A 14,234-nucleotide genomic window follows, 5' to 3' on the forward strand; every position below is an offset into this window, starting at 1 on the left:
TATCGTAAATTAAAAATATATATATAATATTTGGCGTAAATACATGATTAGACAAACGAATTAAAATCTTTCCAATGAAATGTAAACCTTGTTTGTTTAACTTCTTAGTCTAAGACCATATATTCAGCTTAATCCAATGACAATTTTTTTTTGGATTTCGTTTAATAAACTTTAATTGGATTCTTACTTTTTGTCCTTGTCTATCATAACTCGCAATTTGCACCAAACCGGTATGTCATTTTGCTAGTTCTAATTAGGACCCCATAATTTCAAAGAAGATTATAATTCTTCTATTCAAGGGGTCACAAAATAGTCAAACATGAATTATTTAAAGATTTATGAAACAAATCTCATCCAAGTTTCTGATTTGATCTAATAATGATTTCATAAATCAGTTCTAATTGTATCTTATTTTTCCTTTTTTAAGTGTGTATTTGTCTCATATCATGGCTTAAATACATCCTTTTATTACTCATGGTCATTAATTTTGATTGTCAACAACGTAGATAAATTATTGATTATGTTGTTAACGGTAAAATCATATCGAATAATAAATAGTAATAAAATTATTCTTCATTATATATAACAATAATGAAGATATTTACAATTAAAACGTTAATTTACGTTTTGATGCTACATCACGTTGGATATGTTGATACTAGGGCAAAAGCCTATTATGACTCAACCTTAAGTTAAACAGTACAAAAAGACTTATTAGATATCACTAAATACAGTGAATAATAAACTCGATAACGAATCAATTCCTATAATAGATGAAGATATGTGTTAATTAATTAATTTTCATTTTTTATCACCATAATTAGGACTCTTGGATGAAATTAATTCCAAGCATCTTCATCACAAGTTTTACTCTTTGAAACGGGCCATTGAACTAGTTCTCAAATAATCACAATTAAAACTTTTGATATCAACCTTGCTTTCAGATTAAGTAGTGATGATAATTTTCTAGGAAGTAAAACAAATGAACATGGATTACATGGTCATACATAGACGGACGGTTAAGATTAAAGGATTACTTAAACTGGTGGGCCAAAAATTTGTAGGTAGCTGATAAAATAAGAATGATTATATCTTGGTGGCAATCGAAGTGAGATTAGGGTGGAGAATTAAGGGGTGTGGTTGTCTCCTTGAGAACCATACAAACCCTAGAAAGTCAAAAAGATGCTATCCACTGCTTCCATTTAATCCAACAAGTTACTTTCAAATTACTTATTAACTCTTTTATTATTGTTGTCTACTAGCCCTACACTTTCCTTAATCTAGTAGCCACCCGCGAATTTAATTAAAAGTGTTTGGTATCTGTCTTATTGTAGATGCCTGATTAAGTGCAAGAACAAGAGTAATTATGATAAAGCTTCACAAAGAGTACTGAAAAAGAGAGATAACTGAGAAATTGTTTCTTTAATGGCCACTGTAGTTGCAAAACCATCACACAAAACATTAATGATTCAATGTTTCCACCTTTTGTTCCTAGCTAGTTTTAGGTAGTACAGTGAATTGTTACTGCTTAATCGACATGCCGACAACCCTTTCATGCAGTGTAATAATTAATCAGCCCTTATTTCAAAGTTAATTTTGTTTCATATCATGTTTGGATTATAACTTTTCAAGTACGTGTTATTCAAGAAAAAAATCATTTTTTAACTCTTGTTTAAATCATGGTTTTAAATTTAAAAGTTTGCTAATGTTTTGTCAAACATAAATTTTAGGAAATACACCACCCCTCCAACATTTAATCGCGTATATTTTGATCTGGAGAGTTCGAAAAATTACGTTTTGATTCCTGAACTTTCTAAAAATTAGTATTGCTATTTTGTGAAACATTTATACTTGCATATTGTTTTTCCTCATGAAATGACTATTGACATAAATATGAGTTTTTTTAAGGTGTGTTTAGATTAGAGAGTCAATGGTGGGATTTGAATGAGTGGAAATGTGAGAAGGAAGTTTGAAGAAAGATTATTTGGATTATCACGTTAGAATGAATTTGTGAGACAATTTTATTAAAATTTGTGAAAAATCAGATGATTATGAAAAAAATAAATTAAAAGGTATAAAATCTAAGTTTATAGAATTATCATTGTCTTTAAAAATACTTAAATAATAAAATATGATGTATTTTATGTAGATTTAAGTTAACTAAATTTTGTAAATTATTTTTAGTATCATTAAATAATTATTTTTGAAAAGAAAATAGTTTTTTCTCTTTAAATAGTGTAATTCCATTTGGTATTTTTTTTTTAAATAGATAAAAAAATATTCTAAAATTAGGCAAGTAGTAGAAGTGAGGTACAATGATATAACTGAAGTCATACATACTTCAGTTTAATATAAACTAAAATAGTTTATTTGTCCAATTTCAAAATAATTTTTCTTTTGTCCATTTTAGGAAATATGAAGTAAAATTACATTATTTGTGAAAAAACCCTGAAAATACGAGTTATTTACAATATTACAAATTTACCATTCTATTTAAAAAAATGAAAAAATAATTTTATTTATTTATTATAATTGTTTTTAATTAAAGTATTATTTCTTATACTTTGTAAAAAATAATTTCAATAAAAATGTGAAATTGTCCAAACATATTTATGATTTGTCAAAAATGTTATTTAAAGTTCTATTGAAATAAAAATCTAAAATATATAAATTTAAAATAAATACAAATCTTAAATTATTTAATGAATTATTTAAATAAAAATCTGAAATATATAAAAATTTTAAAATATTCAAAATCCTAAATATTTAATGTGCTATTTAAATAAAAATCTAAAATATATAAAATTCTTAAAATATTAAAAAATATAAATAAATACAAATCCTAAATACTTAATGTCGTATTTAAATAAAAATTTGAAATATATAAAATTTCTAAAATATTCAAAATCCTAAATATTTAATGTTCTGTTTAAATAAATTTAAAATATATAATTTTTTGAAAATATTTGAAATCCTAAATAATTAATGTTCTATTTAAATAAAAATATGAGATATATAAAATTTATGAAATATTCAAAATTATAAATATTTAATGTCCAAATTAAATAAAAATATAAAATTTATAAATATTTAAAATCCTAAATAAATACAAATTTTAAATATTTAATGTCTTATTTAAATAAAAATAAAAATATATAAAATTCCTAAAATATTCAAAATCCTAAATAAATACAAATCCTACATATTTAATGTCATATTTAAATAAAAATATAATATTTAAAATTTATAAAATATTCAAAATCCTAAAAATATGAAATATAGTATAATAAAATAATAATTATTAGGTAAAAAATACTTCATAATCAATTATGGAAAGAAGATAACCAATTACGCACCAAAAAATAGTGCATAATCAATTGTGGAGTTGGTGTTTGTGTTCATGTAACATAATTTATTACCCATACAAAAACAAGTCTTAATCGATTATGGATTCCTTTCTTTATATTCCATAATCAATTTTCAATGTGTATGACATAGAGTTGACGTGGTTTTGGTTCAAAAATAAGGGTAAGAAGGTAATACTCATGGTCCAGCTTGCTTTTCTAACATTTCTTGGTGCAACAGTGCAGATGAATAAATCCACTTTTTATGCATTTCTACGTTCGCATTTTCGCTTAGTATCAACGATCTTTTATCGTCGTGCACAATACTCATGTGGAAGTAAACACATCGTTAAAAAGATAATTTAAATGCATTACATGTGTTTGTGTTAGGAAACCCTTTGGTTTTTATTCACAGTGCACACTTAGGAGTTGATGTCAAGAGAAATTTAAAATATCTTTCTCTCTTAGTCCTTCGAGACACCTTGTAAGGATAAAATCATGTTGAAACTCCAAATTTCAAAATGGATAATACTTCAGATGCGGTAATTGATCCTAGTGATGTTATCTCAACAAATTTGAGATTAGAACATTAATTGATGTCAAGGAAAATATAAATACATGTTCTTTCTTTAACCCTTCGAGACTTCTTTTAAAAACAAAATCATGATTAAGTTTCAAGACCTACAAGGATGGACAATACCTCCAATGGTGATTGACATTAGTAATGTTATCTCAACACATTTGAAGTCATAACAAGTTTTATATTTTTTTAATGAAATATGTTAACAAGTTAGGTTGTAGATCAATTAAGTTAAAAATCTAATTACAATTTGCTAACTTATTACAACTAAAAGCCTAATAAGTATAGGTTAACAATATCTACCAACTTTTTTTTTAATTTGTACTATTTTATTTAAAAATATATAAATATGTAATAGTATTATAATTCAAATTTTAAATATTGAAATTTATATTTTAACTAGTAATCATAATTAACTAATCTAATAAATAAAATTATTAATCTTATTAACTAGTCTAATTAGAAGTATTAATTAATTAAAAACAGAACAATATTATATATATATATATAATACTTCAAGCATTTTCACACAAATTTTCTGTTTTTTAGCTACTCTTGTTCAGTCTTTCTTTAGAATTCAAAATTATTTGTCTCATTATATTTTTTCAATAACTACTTTTTGTTTTAAAAAATTTCTCTCAAAACAACTTCACCTTTTTCACTTATTTCACTTAGGCATGTAAAGAATGATTGTTGGAAAGAAACATGAGTAAGGAGATAATTATTACAGAGCAAAATCATGCTTGGTTTTTGGTAAATATTTCCTTAGGAAAACACCTAATTGGATATAAATAGAGTTACAAGATTAAACATAAATCTAATGGTACAAATGAAAATATTTAAGTTACGATTGGTTGTTAAGGGTTTACACAAACATAAATTTTAAATTATTTAAAACCTTTTTTTCGATGACAAAAACTGAATACGATCCAGTTTATTCTATCAGTTGCAGCAAACAAATGGTGAATTTTAGAGCAACTTGATGTTAATGATGATTTTCTTAACGGTAACTTGTAAAAAGATGTATAAATAATACATCACCAGGTTTATATCATAATCATCCTCAACAAGTTTAGAAATTGTGAAAGTCTCCTTATCCTTTAGATCAAATTATAAGAGAATAAAATTTAAAACTTATTTTGACTCTTTTATATATTTAGGTTTTGCTCAAAAGTAATATGATAACTCCTTGTTTGTAAAGATTACAAAATCTTTTTTACTTGTCATTCTTTTTCTTGCCTATGTCAATGAAATGATCATCACCAGAAAAACAATGTATAGAATTAGAGACAAAAAATAATTAGTTGCTATATTGATTAAATTATATATTATTTTAGAGACTAAAAAAAATTATAAATTTATATTATTAATAAATAGTTTTTAAATTGGTATCTAATTAATTATCAAAGTTTTAACTACTAATTGTTTAGATTCTAAACTTTGCACTACAAGAAAATCATTTGATATAAACCAATTTTAAACAAAAAATAATAATTAATTGTTATGTTGACTAAATTATATACTATTTTAGATACTAAAAAAATTGTTGGTTTCTATATTGATTTCTATTATTGATAAATATTTTTTAAATTGGTATCTAATTAGCTACCAAAGTTTTTGCTACCAAATTTAAAATCTAAATAATTGGTAGTTAAAACTTGAGTAGATAATTAGATACTAATTTAGAAACTATTTATTAATAATAAAAACTAATTTAAAAATCAATAATTTTGTAATCTCTAAAATAATATCTAATTTAGTAAATATAACAACTAATTATTTTTAATCTTTAAAATTAATTTTTATTTAATGATTTTTTAATAGTTTGGTAACTAAAATCTTAATATATGTAAAGTAATTTTTATTATTGGTTGAAATTTTAGCTTTAACCATATAATAATGTATTGTCTTAATCAAAGAAAACATTGTCTTGATATTCTTTCTAAGAATGACATGTTAGCCTGCAAGTTTGCTTTATCATTTGTGGATTCATCTTACATGTTGGATAATCACTCTCATTGAAGGTGTTTGCTTTATTTAACTAATATTCGGCGCAAACATTTGTGTTTTTTCAATAATTTAGTCAATACCTTTCTAACCCAAGACATGTTTTCCTTTTACAAAACAATTTTAGTATTCAGACATTTTCATATTTTAATTTAGCATATTGTTCCAATAGTATACATCTGTGTTCTTTTACATGATATTGTATTTTGTTTGGGATATTTTGATTTGTGAAGCTCACTACCAATAAATTCAAATAATTATGCATTTTTATATTAGGTTTTTTTGACCATGATGTTTTTTTTCTTTTATGGGGTCCATTTAAAACAAATTACAAATTTAGACAATTCGTGTCAATTCGACACGACTTCATACGCGCAAATCATCCTAATTAGACACGACTCTGCTATATCATACTGAAGTCGTGTCAACTTGGCATGACTTTTACCTTGTCATACTGAAATTGTGTCAACTTGGCACGACTTCTGTCCTGTCATACTGAAGTCGTGCCAACTTGGTCAAAAACCCACAAGCAGTCTCTTTGATTGATCAAATACCATTGGAAAAATGGACACAAGCCTATGATGGGGGCAAGAGGTACAGGCACATGACAACAAATCTTGCTGAAAGCATCAACTTCTTTTTGAAAGGGGTCCGATCCTTACCGATTTGTGCTTTGGTTAAGACCATATTTGAAAGAACAAATGTTTGGTTTGTTGAACGAGCGACCAAAATGCTCAGTGGGTTTTTGACCAAGTTGGCACGACTTCAGTATGACAGGACAGAAGTCGTGTCAAGTTGGCACGATTTCATGCTAAGTTGACACGACTTCAGTATGACATGGCAGAGTCGTGTCTAATTGGAACAATTTGTGCATGTGAAGTCATGCCGAATTGGCATGACTTGCATAAATTTGTAATTTTTTCTAAACGGACCCCATTTTAGTAAAAAAAAAATAAAAAAAAACCCTATCATAATCAAAAACCCATTATATTATTTATGCGTTAACTTGGATATATTGTTTCATACTCCTTTCGCAACTTTATATATGATAAAAAGAAAAACATACATAAAAAGAAATCAGAATTTTCGAACTTAAGAAATATATGAAAATTGATTGTAATAAAGAAAACTTTAAAAGAGTTTTTTCATTCCGTACTTATTTTCTTTTTAGTTATATATAAGTATGTTCTCTTTATCATCTTAGAAATCTAAGAAGATATTTTTAACTCTATCTTTCATTTTATTTATTATTATATATTTTCAATAGGTTATAATTTTTTAATACATTTGTATATATTTCAAACTAGGTGTTTCAATTTCACTGATAATGCAATAACAAATTGGCAATATTAATTTGGTTTTCATTTGTGGGCATTAATTTGGAGGTGCTGACCAGAGGAAGTGTGACATATGGTTTAGAGTGAAGAAGCATATCATGACCATTAGATATATCAACTAAATGAAAAATATAGTTTCACAACTTTAAAATTAAATATAATTTTTTTCTGTAATAAATTTAAAAATAAATATATATAATAAAAAATAATTTTAAAATTAAATAATATAAAAAATATTAAAATAATAATATTAGAAATTGTAATTTATTATATAAAAAAATATGGATCGTAAAAGTATAATTGTCAAGTAAATATTCAAATGTTTTGATTGTTACTTAATTGATTGATTCAGTTTTTAGCATTTAACTTTTCTTAAAAAGAGTAAATTGATTAATTTACTCTTTTACCCTAAACCAGATATCTCTCCTTGCGGCGATGTTCCCTGCAACTTTCGGATAACATTGTCAGGTTCGAAACCTTTCATCATAAATAACCTAAACTAATTCTACACATAAGAATGAAACCACCACACACCTTCTTCTTCCAACATTGCTAACTCAAACCACTGTGTTGGTTGGATTATATATTATACAAATTCGTTTTTGGTAGAAGCCGTAGCATGAGCCTCATCACATCATAAATGTGCTTTTAAGTATAGCATGTTTCTTTGACTTGCATTCAATACCCAAAACCAGTTGGTGCAGCAGTCGCTATAATTCATGATTACGCACCTTTTATTTTTCTATATCATTTTCTTTAATCTTACGGCTAAATAATCAGTTTACCAATAACTATTTTCACATTATATTTAATTTTAAAAACCCAGTTAACATATTTAAACATATATGTCATCTTTAATAATTATCATACATATTTATTAAAAATAATAATAATAATAATATGCTATTAACTTTAAAGAAACTATTAAATATTTTAAATTTACAAAGAAAAAGAAAGGAAATAATAAAAGATTCTTTCAAAATTTAATTCTAAACATGTTGTTCACTTACTTTAATTGTTAATAAAATTCAAACAAATTTAATAAAAATATTTTTTTAAGTAAGACTATAATTTTTGTATTTTAATAAAAATATTACGTTAAAAAATCATTAAATAATAACTAAATTTAAAGTTAAAAGTAATTAATTATTATATTAATTAAGTTATATATTATTTTAGAAACTAATTAATGTATTCTATTATTAATCCAAAATTATAAAATGGTTTCTAATTGGTATCTATATTAACTATAAAGATTTTTTTGTTACTAAAATTTTAGATTCTAAATTACTTTATAAAAATTTAATAAAAAATAATTTAAAATATAAAGTAAGAAGTAGTTAAAATCTTTATAACTAATAATAGTTAGATGTTAATTTAAAAATTATTTATATTTTTTTATTAATAATATAAACTATTTTAAAAATAAATAATATTTTTAATTTATAAAACAAAATAGTTATTAATTATTTTAGTTTTTAAAATTAATTTCTAGATGATTGTTGTATAGTAATATTTGTTGTTTTGAACGTATGGAAATACTTTTAAAGTATCAACAAGAAGCTTAAATATGCAATAGTGAATTTGGATAAAAAAAATTAGGCTTTAGATGACATTACTATGCAGAAAACCAAAGATTTCTGGGGTAGAATAATATTGACATAAATTTGACTTTTTGTTTACCTGACTAAAATTTGGTTGAAAAATAAGGATATGCTTTCATTGTTGATCTGGAATATAAAAAAACTTCCTCCGTTTTGCTCTTATTGCAAATGATAGGACATGAGTTATCTAATTGCAGGTCCATTCAATGCTAAAAAAATGGTGGTCTCGGGTTCCAGCAGTGTTGTTGATAATATGAAATGAAAGTCATAGAACAAAGGAAAACATGTTTATAGAAAATCATTAAATAAAAAATAATATTAAAAATAATAATAATTAATTATTGTATTCACTAAATTAAATACTATTTTATAAATTAAAAAATAATTGATATTTAAATTAATTTTTAAATTTATAAACTAGTTTTTAAATTTGTATCTAATTAATTAATTGATATCTAATTAGATATCAATGTTTTAACTACCAACTATCAAGGTTTTAACTACCAATTTTGAAATCTAAAGTGGTTGGTAGCTAAAACCTTCGTAGATAAATTATATGCTAATTTAGAAGCTAGTTTATAAATTTTATTAAGTATAAAAATTATTTTAGATATCAATAACTTTTTTAATTTCTAAAATAATATCTAATTTAGTTGATATAATGACTAATTACTTTTTTTTCTAAAATTGATTTATATATAATGATTTTATTGTAGTATTAACATAGAAGCAACACTTATTTTATATAAAAAAATATTTTAAACTAGATTTAAAAAATTAAGTTTATGAAACATAATGAATTAAATTCAGAAGTATAAGATGGGGCTTGTTTATATATATATATATATATATATGTATATATATATATATATATATATTATTTATTTTTTAAAAAAAACTTACAAGAAAGAATAGAATATTTACTTAAGTTACAATTATTTTATCCATAAATTAATTAGAAGTAATAATTTATTTTCTCCAAAACTTGATTTTTGTTCAACGATATTATTCTATAAACTTTGTCATATTATTTTAATATTTATTTTATTGGTTTTTCATTTTAGGTATTTAGACTTTTAATTTATACTCATTAGATTATAGAATTAAAATGAAGTATCATATGATGTTTAAAAATAAAATAAAACTCATGATAGACAACACTTGTAATCACATGAAAAATAAGATGAAAAACATGAAAAAATAGACCAAACACATGTAAAAAAAAAAAGTAAAATAAAGTAACAATAATAATAGTCTAAGCAACATCACTACATGGAGAGTTTAAACTAAAAGAAAAGAAAAGCAGGCAAACAAAAGAATATTCTTTAATGAATAATTTTAGTAGAAACAACAAAGAGAAACTATTGAATCCCAAAAATTCAATTAGATTGACCTCATTTGCATTAAGTAACGGTAATAAAATCCTATGATATTGATGTACGTCACTACCATTATTTTTTTTTACATGTTTTGGTGGTCATCTTATTTTAATTAGTTTATTATCTTCACTTATTTCTCCTTATCCATATTTTCAGTGCAAAACTTAGAAACCAAATTGGCTGTTAAAAAAAAAATATTAGTCCCAAGTACATTCAATTTTATCCACTACCTAGATGGTCAAATATGAATATTGAATCTCTTGTTGATAATCTGAAAATTCAAGGGAAATAGATTTAATAAAATTAAGAAATTTGCATAACACAAAGGTTGAATGTTAGTGCAATAAGAGGAAGACCAATGCTGCAATTTGAGAAGCTGACAAATAAAAGACCTATTTTTAGAGCATGATTGAGTTTGATGAAAAGAGGGAATGGGAAATTATAAGTTAAATTTGAAGTTTATTTTGTAATATAATATAAAAATTATTCAGAATATATTCTAGTTAAAACTATTGATTGTTGTGTGATCTATTATTAACAGATATCTAATCTAACATATAGAAGTGTTGAAAATATTAGATTAATTAAAAGAAAAAAAAAAGGTGTGTTATGGAAGAGATATAGAAAGTGGGAATAGTGGTTGTAGCAGGAAATTGAAATGAGTGGTTTGAAAGGGAGGTGGGCGGTGACCACTTCTCCGGGCACAAGTAATAAGTAGGAGCAAAAGCAGTGTTGAATAAGTATAACAGATTTTATGGTCAGATAAGTTTGGTTCAAAAAGGTTATATTTCCCCATCTTGTTTTCATTATGCTCACCACCGCCCAACCTATCCTACATAAATTCAAATACCATTTTCTTTATCTTTCATTTCAACACACTCTTAACTCAAATACTCTTAACTCAATGGGAGTATCAAACTTGCGGATTAATAAATTTCACTCATTCCGCATAATTATGGATTCTTCAACAACTTCTCAATCCACCCCATCAATTATGGAAATAAAATTTATAAAGTTTTTTTTATTCTTAAATTTAAGTATTTTAAGGAAATAAATTTTCGCATGTATGACAATTATAAAAAGAATTAAAAGCTAATAATTTGTTGTTTACTATAGCTAAATAAGAAAACATACTATCACAAATTATATATTAAAGTAAATTATAAAATAAAATTTAGATTTAGATTTAGATTTAAATATATAATATCGATGATATAATGAATGAAAATATTTAATTATATTTAATATAAATAAAATAGTGTGAATGGTAAGACAAGACAAATTCACTCACGTTTTTGTTAATGTCACATAAATTATGAGTTATACGAGATAGTAGGTTGGTTGATGAATTTAAATGTTTAGCATGCTCCTCAATTTTTGATAGAGAACGACGTGCTTTCATTATTATCTCTAAAATTGTGTGATTTATTTGTTTTATGAATTTAAAACTGAACAAAAAAGTTATTTGAACTAAGAGAAAGAGAAAAAAAAAAGGAAAAATTTATGAGTGATCATTATAAATTAATTGTAATTAAAACTTTTAATATAATCCAAAATTCACTAATGTATAGTGTTGGTTTTTTCTTTTCTTGCCTTTGAAGGTGATTGAACATTCCTGGTCTAAAGATCTATTGGTTCAACTTTGTGTAGAAGACTAGCAATTATAATAGTGGTCCATTGAGGAGGGGAAAAAACGTGAGTATCTATAAGTTGTTTTCTGTGTATTCCATAAATCAACGTTTGAATTTGTTACAAGAAGTGTGAATATTTAGTGTTCAACAACTTTGAACAAAAATATTTTAAAATGAAGCATTTTATGTGAAAAAAAATTAATACTAAAGTCGGTATATTGTTAAACAGAAAAAAAGCTTATCGAATACGTCTTTAATTAGTATGAAGAAAAACTCTAGAAAAGGACATAACATCAGTTGTGTAACTAAATATAGAATGTGTTTTCAGTAACTATAATAATGTCATCTTATTTCTACTCTATTAATCTCACGTAAACAAATATTATTTTTAACGTAAAATGGATTTTCGCATTAGTATTTTTTTAAATCATTTAATGAGATTTTATATTTAAAAAGACATATTTAATAAGTATGCAAAATACTTTAATTCTTATATATTAATAATGAGAAGGATTTTATAATTGTATAATCTATAATAAACAAAACTTGTGAGTTACACATTAAAATTTTGATTGAAAGGTAAATAAGCATGACATTATAATAAAAAATATTAAGATTTTGAAGATGTAGTTCAAAGTAATTTTTAATAAATAAAAATCATTGATAATCAATAATAATGTCATATTTATGTTCCATATGAAATTGATTGTAAAACTATAAACACAAATTCATTAATATCAACTTTTGAATGTTGATTTAAAATAGTATTTAAATTATTTTTAATTAAAACATTTTAGTGTTTATTATGTCAATGTTAATGAGTTTTATTTTAAAATTTATTTAATTTAGTATAATTTTTTTTAAATGAAATCAATTTTTAATATTAATTTAATTTACGTCAATGTGGTTAACACTAATTAGAATGATTATGAAGAGTTTCTCCTACAACACCTCAATTTTCAACACAAATAAAACACAAACAAGAAAATAATCAAAAGAAAAAAAAATTATAATAGATGAAGGAAGTGTGTGTGAAAAATATGAATATGGATGAATTTTTTTTATCAACAATGGATGAGAAAAAAATAAGTGAGTGAAAGAGATGAGTGTGAAGGAATGGAATAAATATGAAAAGATTTATAAAGAAAAGTGAGATATACAAATTGTGAATGAGTAAACTTTTCATCTTAATATATGAACTTTTGGATTAAGAAGAATATACGATTCTTATTAATTATTACAGGTACACACAAATTTATAACATATACATTAAATAAACAATAAAATAAATGTCAGTTCAACCTTACACTATATAAAATAAATATAAATATTATAAATAAATAAATAAAAATTAATGTCAATACTAATAAAAGATTAACATAAATATTTTTATTTATTAAAAAGTTAAAAAATAATTGACATTAACTTAGACATATACACAAAATACCACTTCAAACACAAATAAAAAATAATTACGTGTAAAGAAAGATTTCATGATAAATAATATCTCTAAATAATTAATCGAATTAACAAAAATACATTATTACATTACTAATGTATTTTTTTTCATGTCTAAAGTACAAACAATAGTGTAAAAAGTTTAAATATAAAGACTTAAAAAATTCTAGTTCTTAATATGTTTTTTTTTTTCTTACTCTATAAGGTACCTAATAAATTAAACTTTTGGATTTAAACCTCCAACGTTATTTCTGATATTCATATACACATGTTTGTTGTATTAAAACATGTGTCATATGATTTAAAGGGTTAAATTTCGTTTGTTATATATTTAATTTTTTCAGTTTGTTGAATGTTACTATAGGATACAAAATATATTGATTATTATCATTTAAATGAATTTCAAAAATTACATAAAAGAATCAATATAGATAAAATGTAAATATTTTTATTTTAAAAAAATTTAAAAATGACAATTTATTAGATATTAATATAAAAATATTAAATATTAAAAAAACAGTTATATGTTAAGAGCCTAAAGCTTGTTTAAGCATTAGATAAATAAGTTTATTATTATTATTCTCTTCATTCTATTTAATGCTTGATTGGATATGTAAAAGAAAATAAAACGACATACTCTCTTCCTGCTGCTCTATTTTTGGTAATTGCTGCAAAATAAAACAATACTCTATTTTAGTAAAACCATACTTATTGATTTATCGATCTGTCTTTTTAAAACACTAACACTAATAGAAAAATGACATTTTATGACGGTTAAAACATATCTTTTTATGACGGTTTTAGACCCGTTATAGATGCAGGCAACATAAAAAGTCTTTATTTTTTTATGTTATATTTAAAAAAACCATCATAAAAAATTTACTTTATATGACT

This window comes from Phaseolus vulgaris, chromosome 9 (genome assembly GCF_051622355.1).
Source record: "Phaseolus vulgaris cultivar YP4 chromosome 9, ASM5162235v1, whole genome shotgun sequence".
Classification (NCBI taxonomy): Eukaryota; Viridiplantae; Streptophyta; class Magnoliopsida; order Fabales; family Fabaceae; genus Phaseolus; species Phaseolus vulgaris.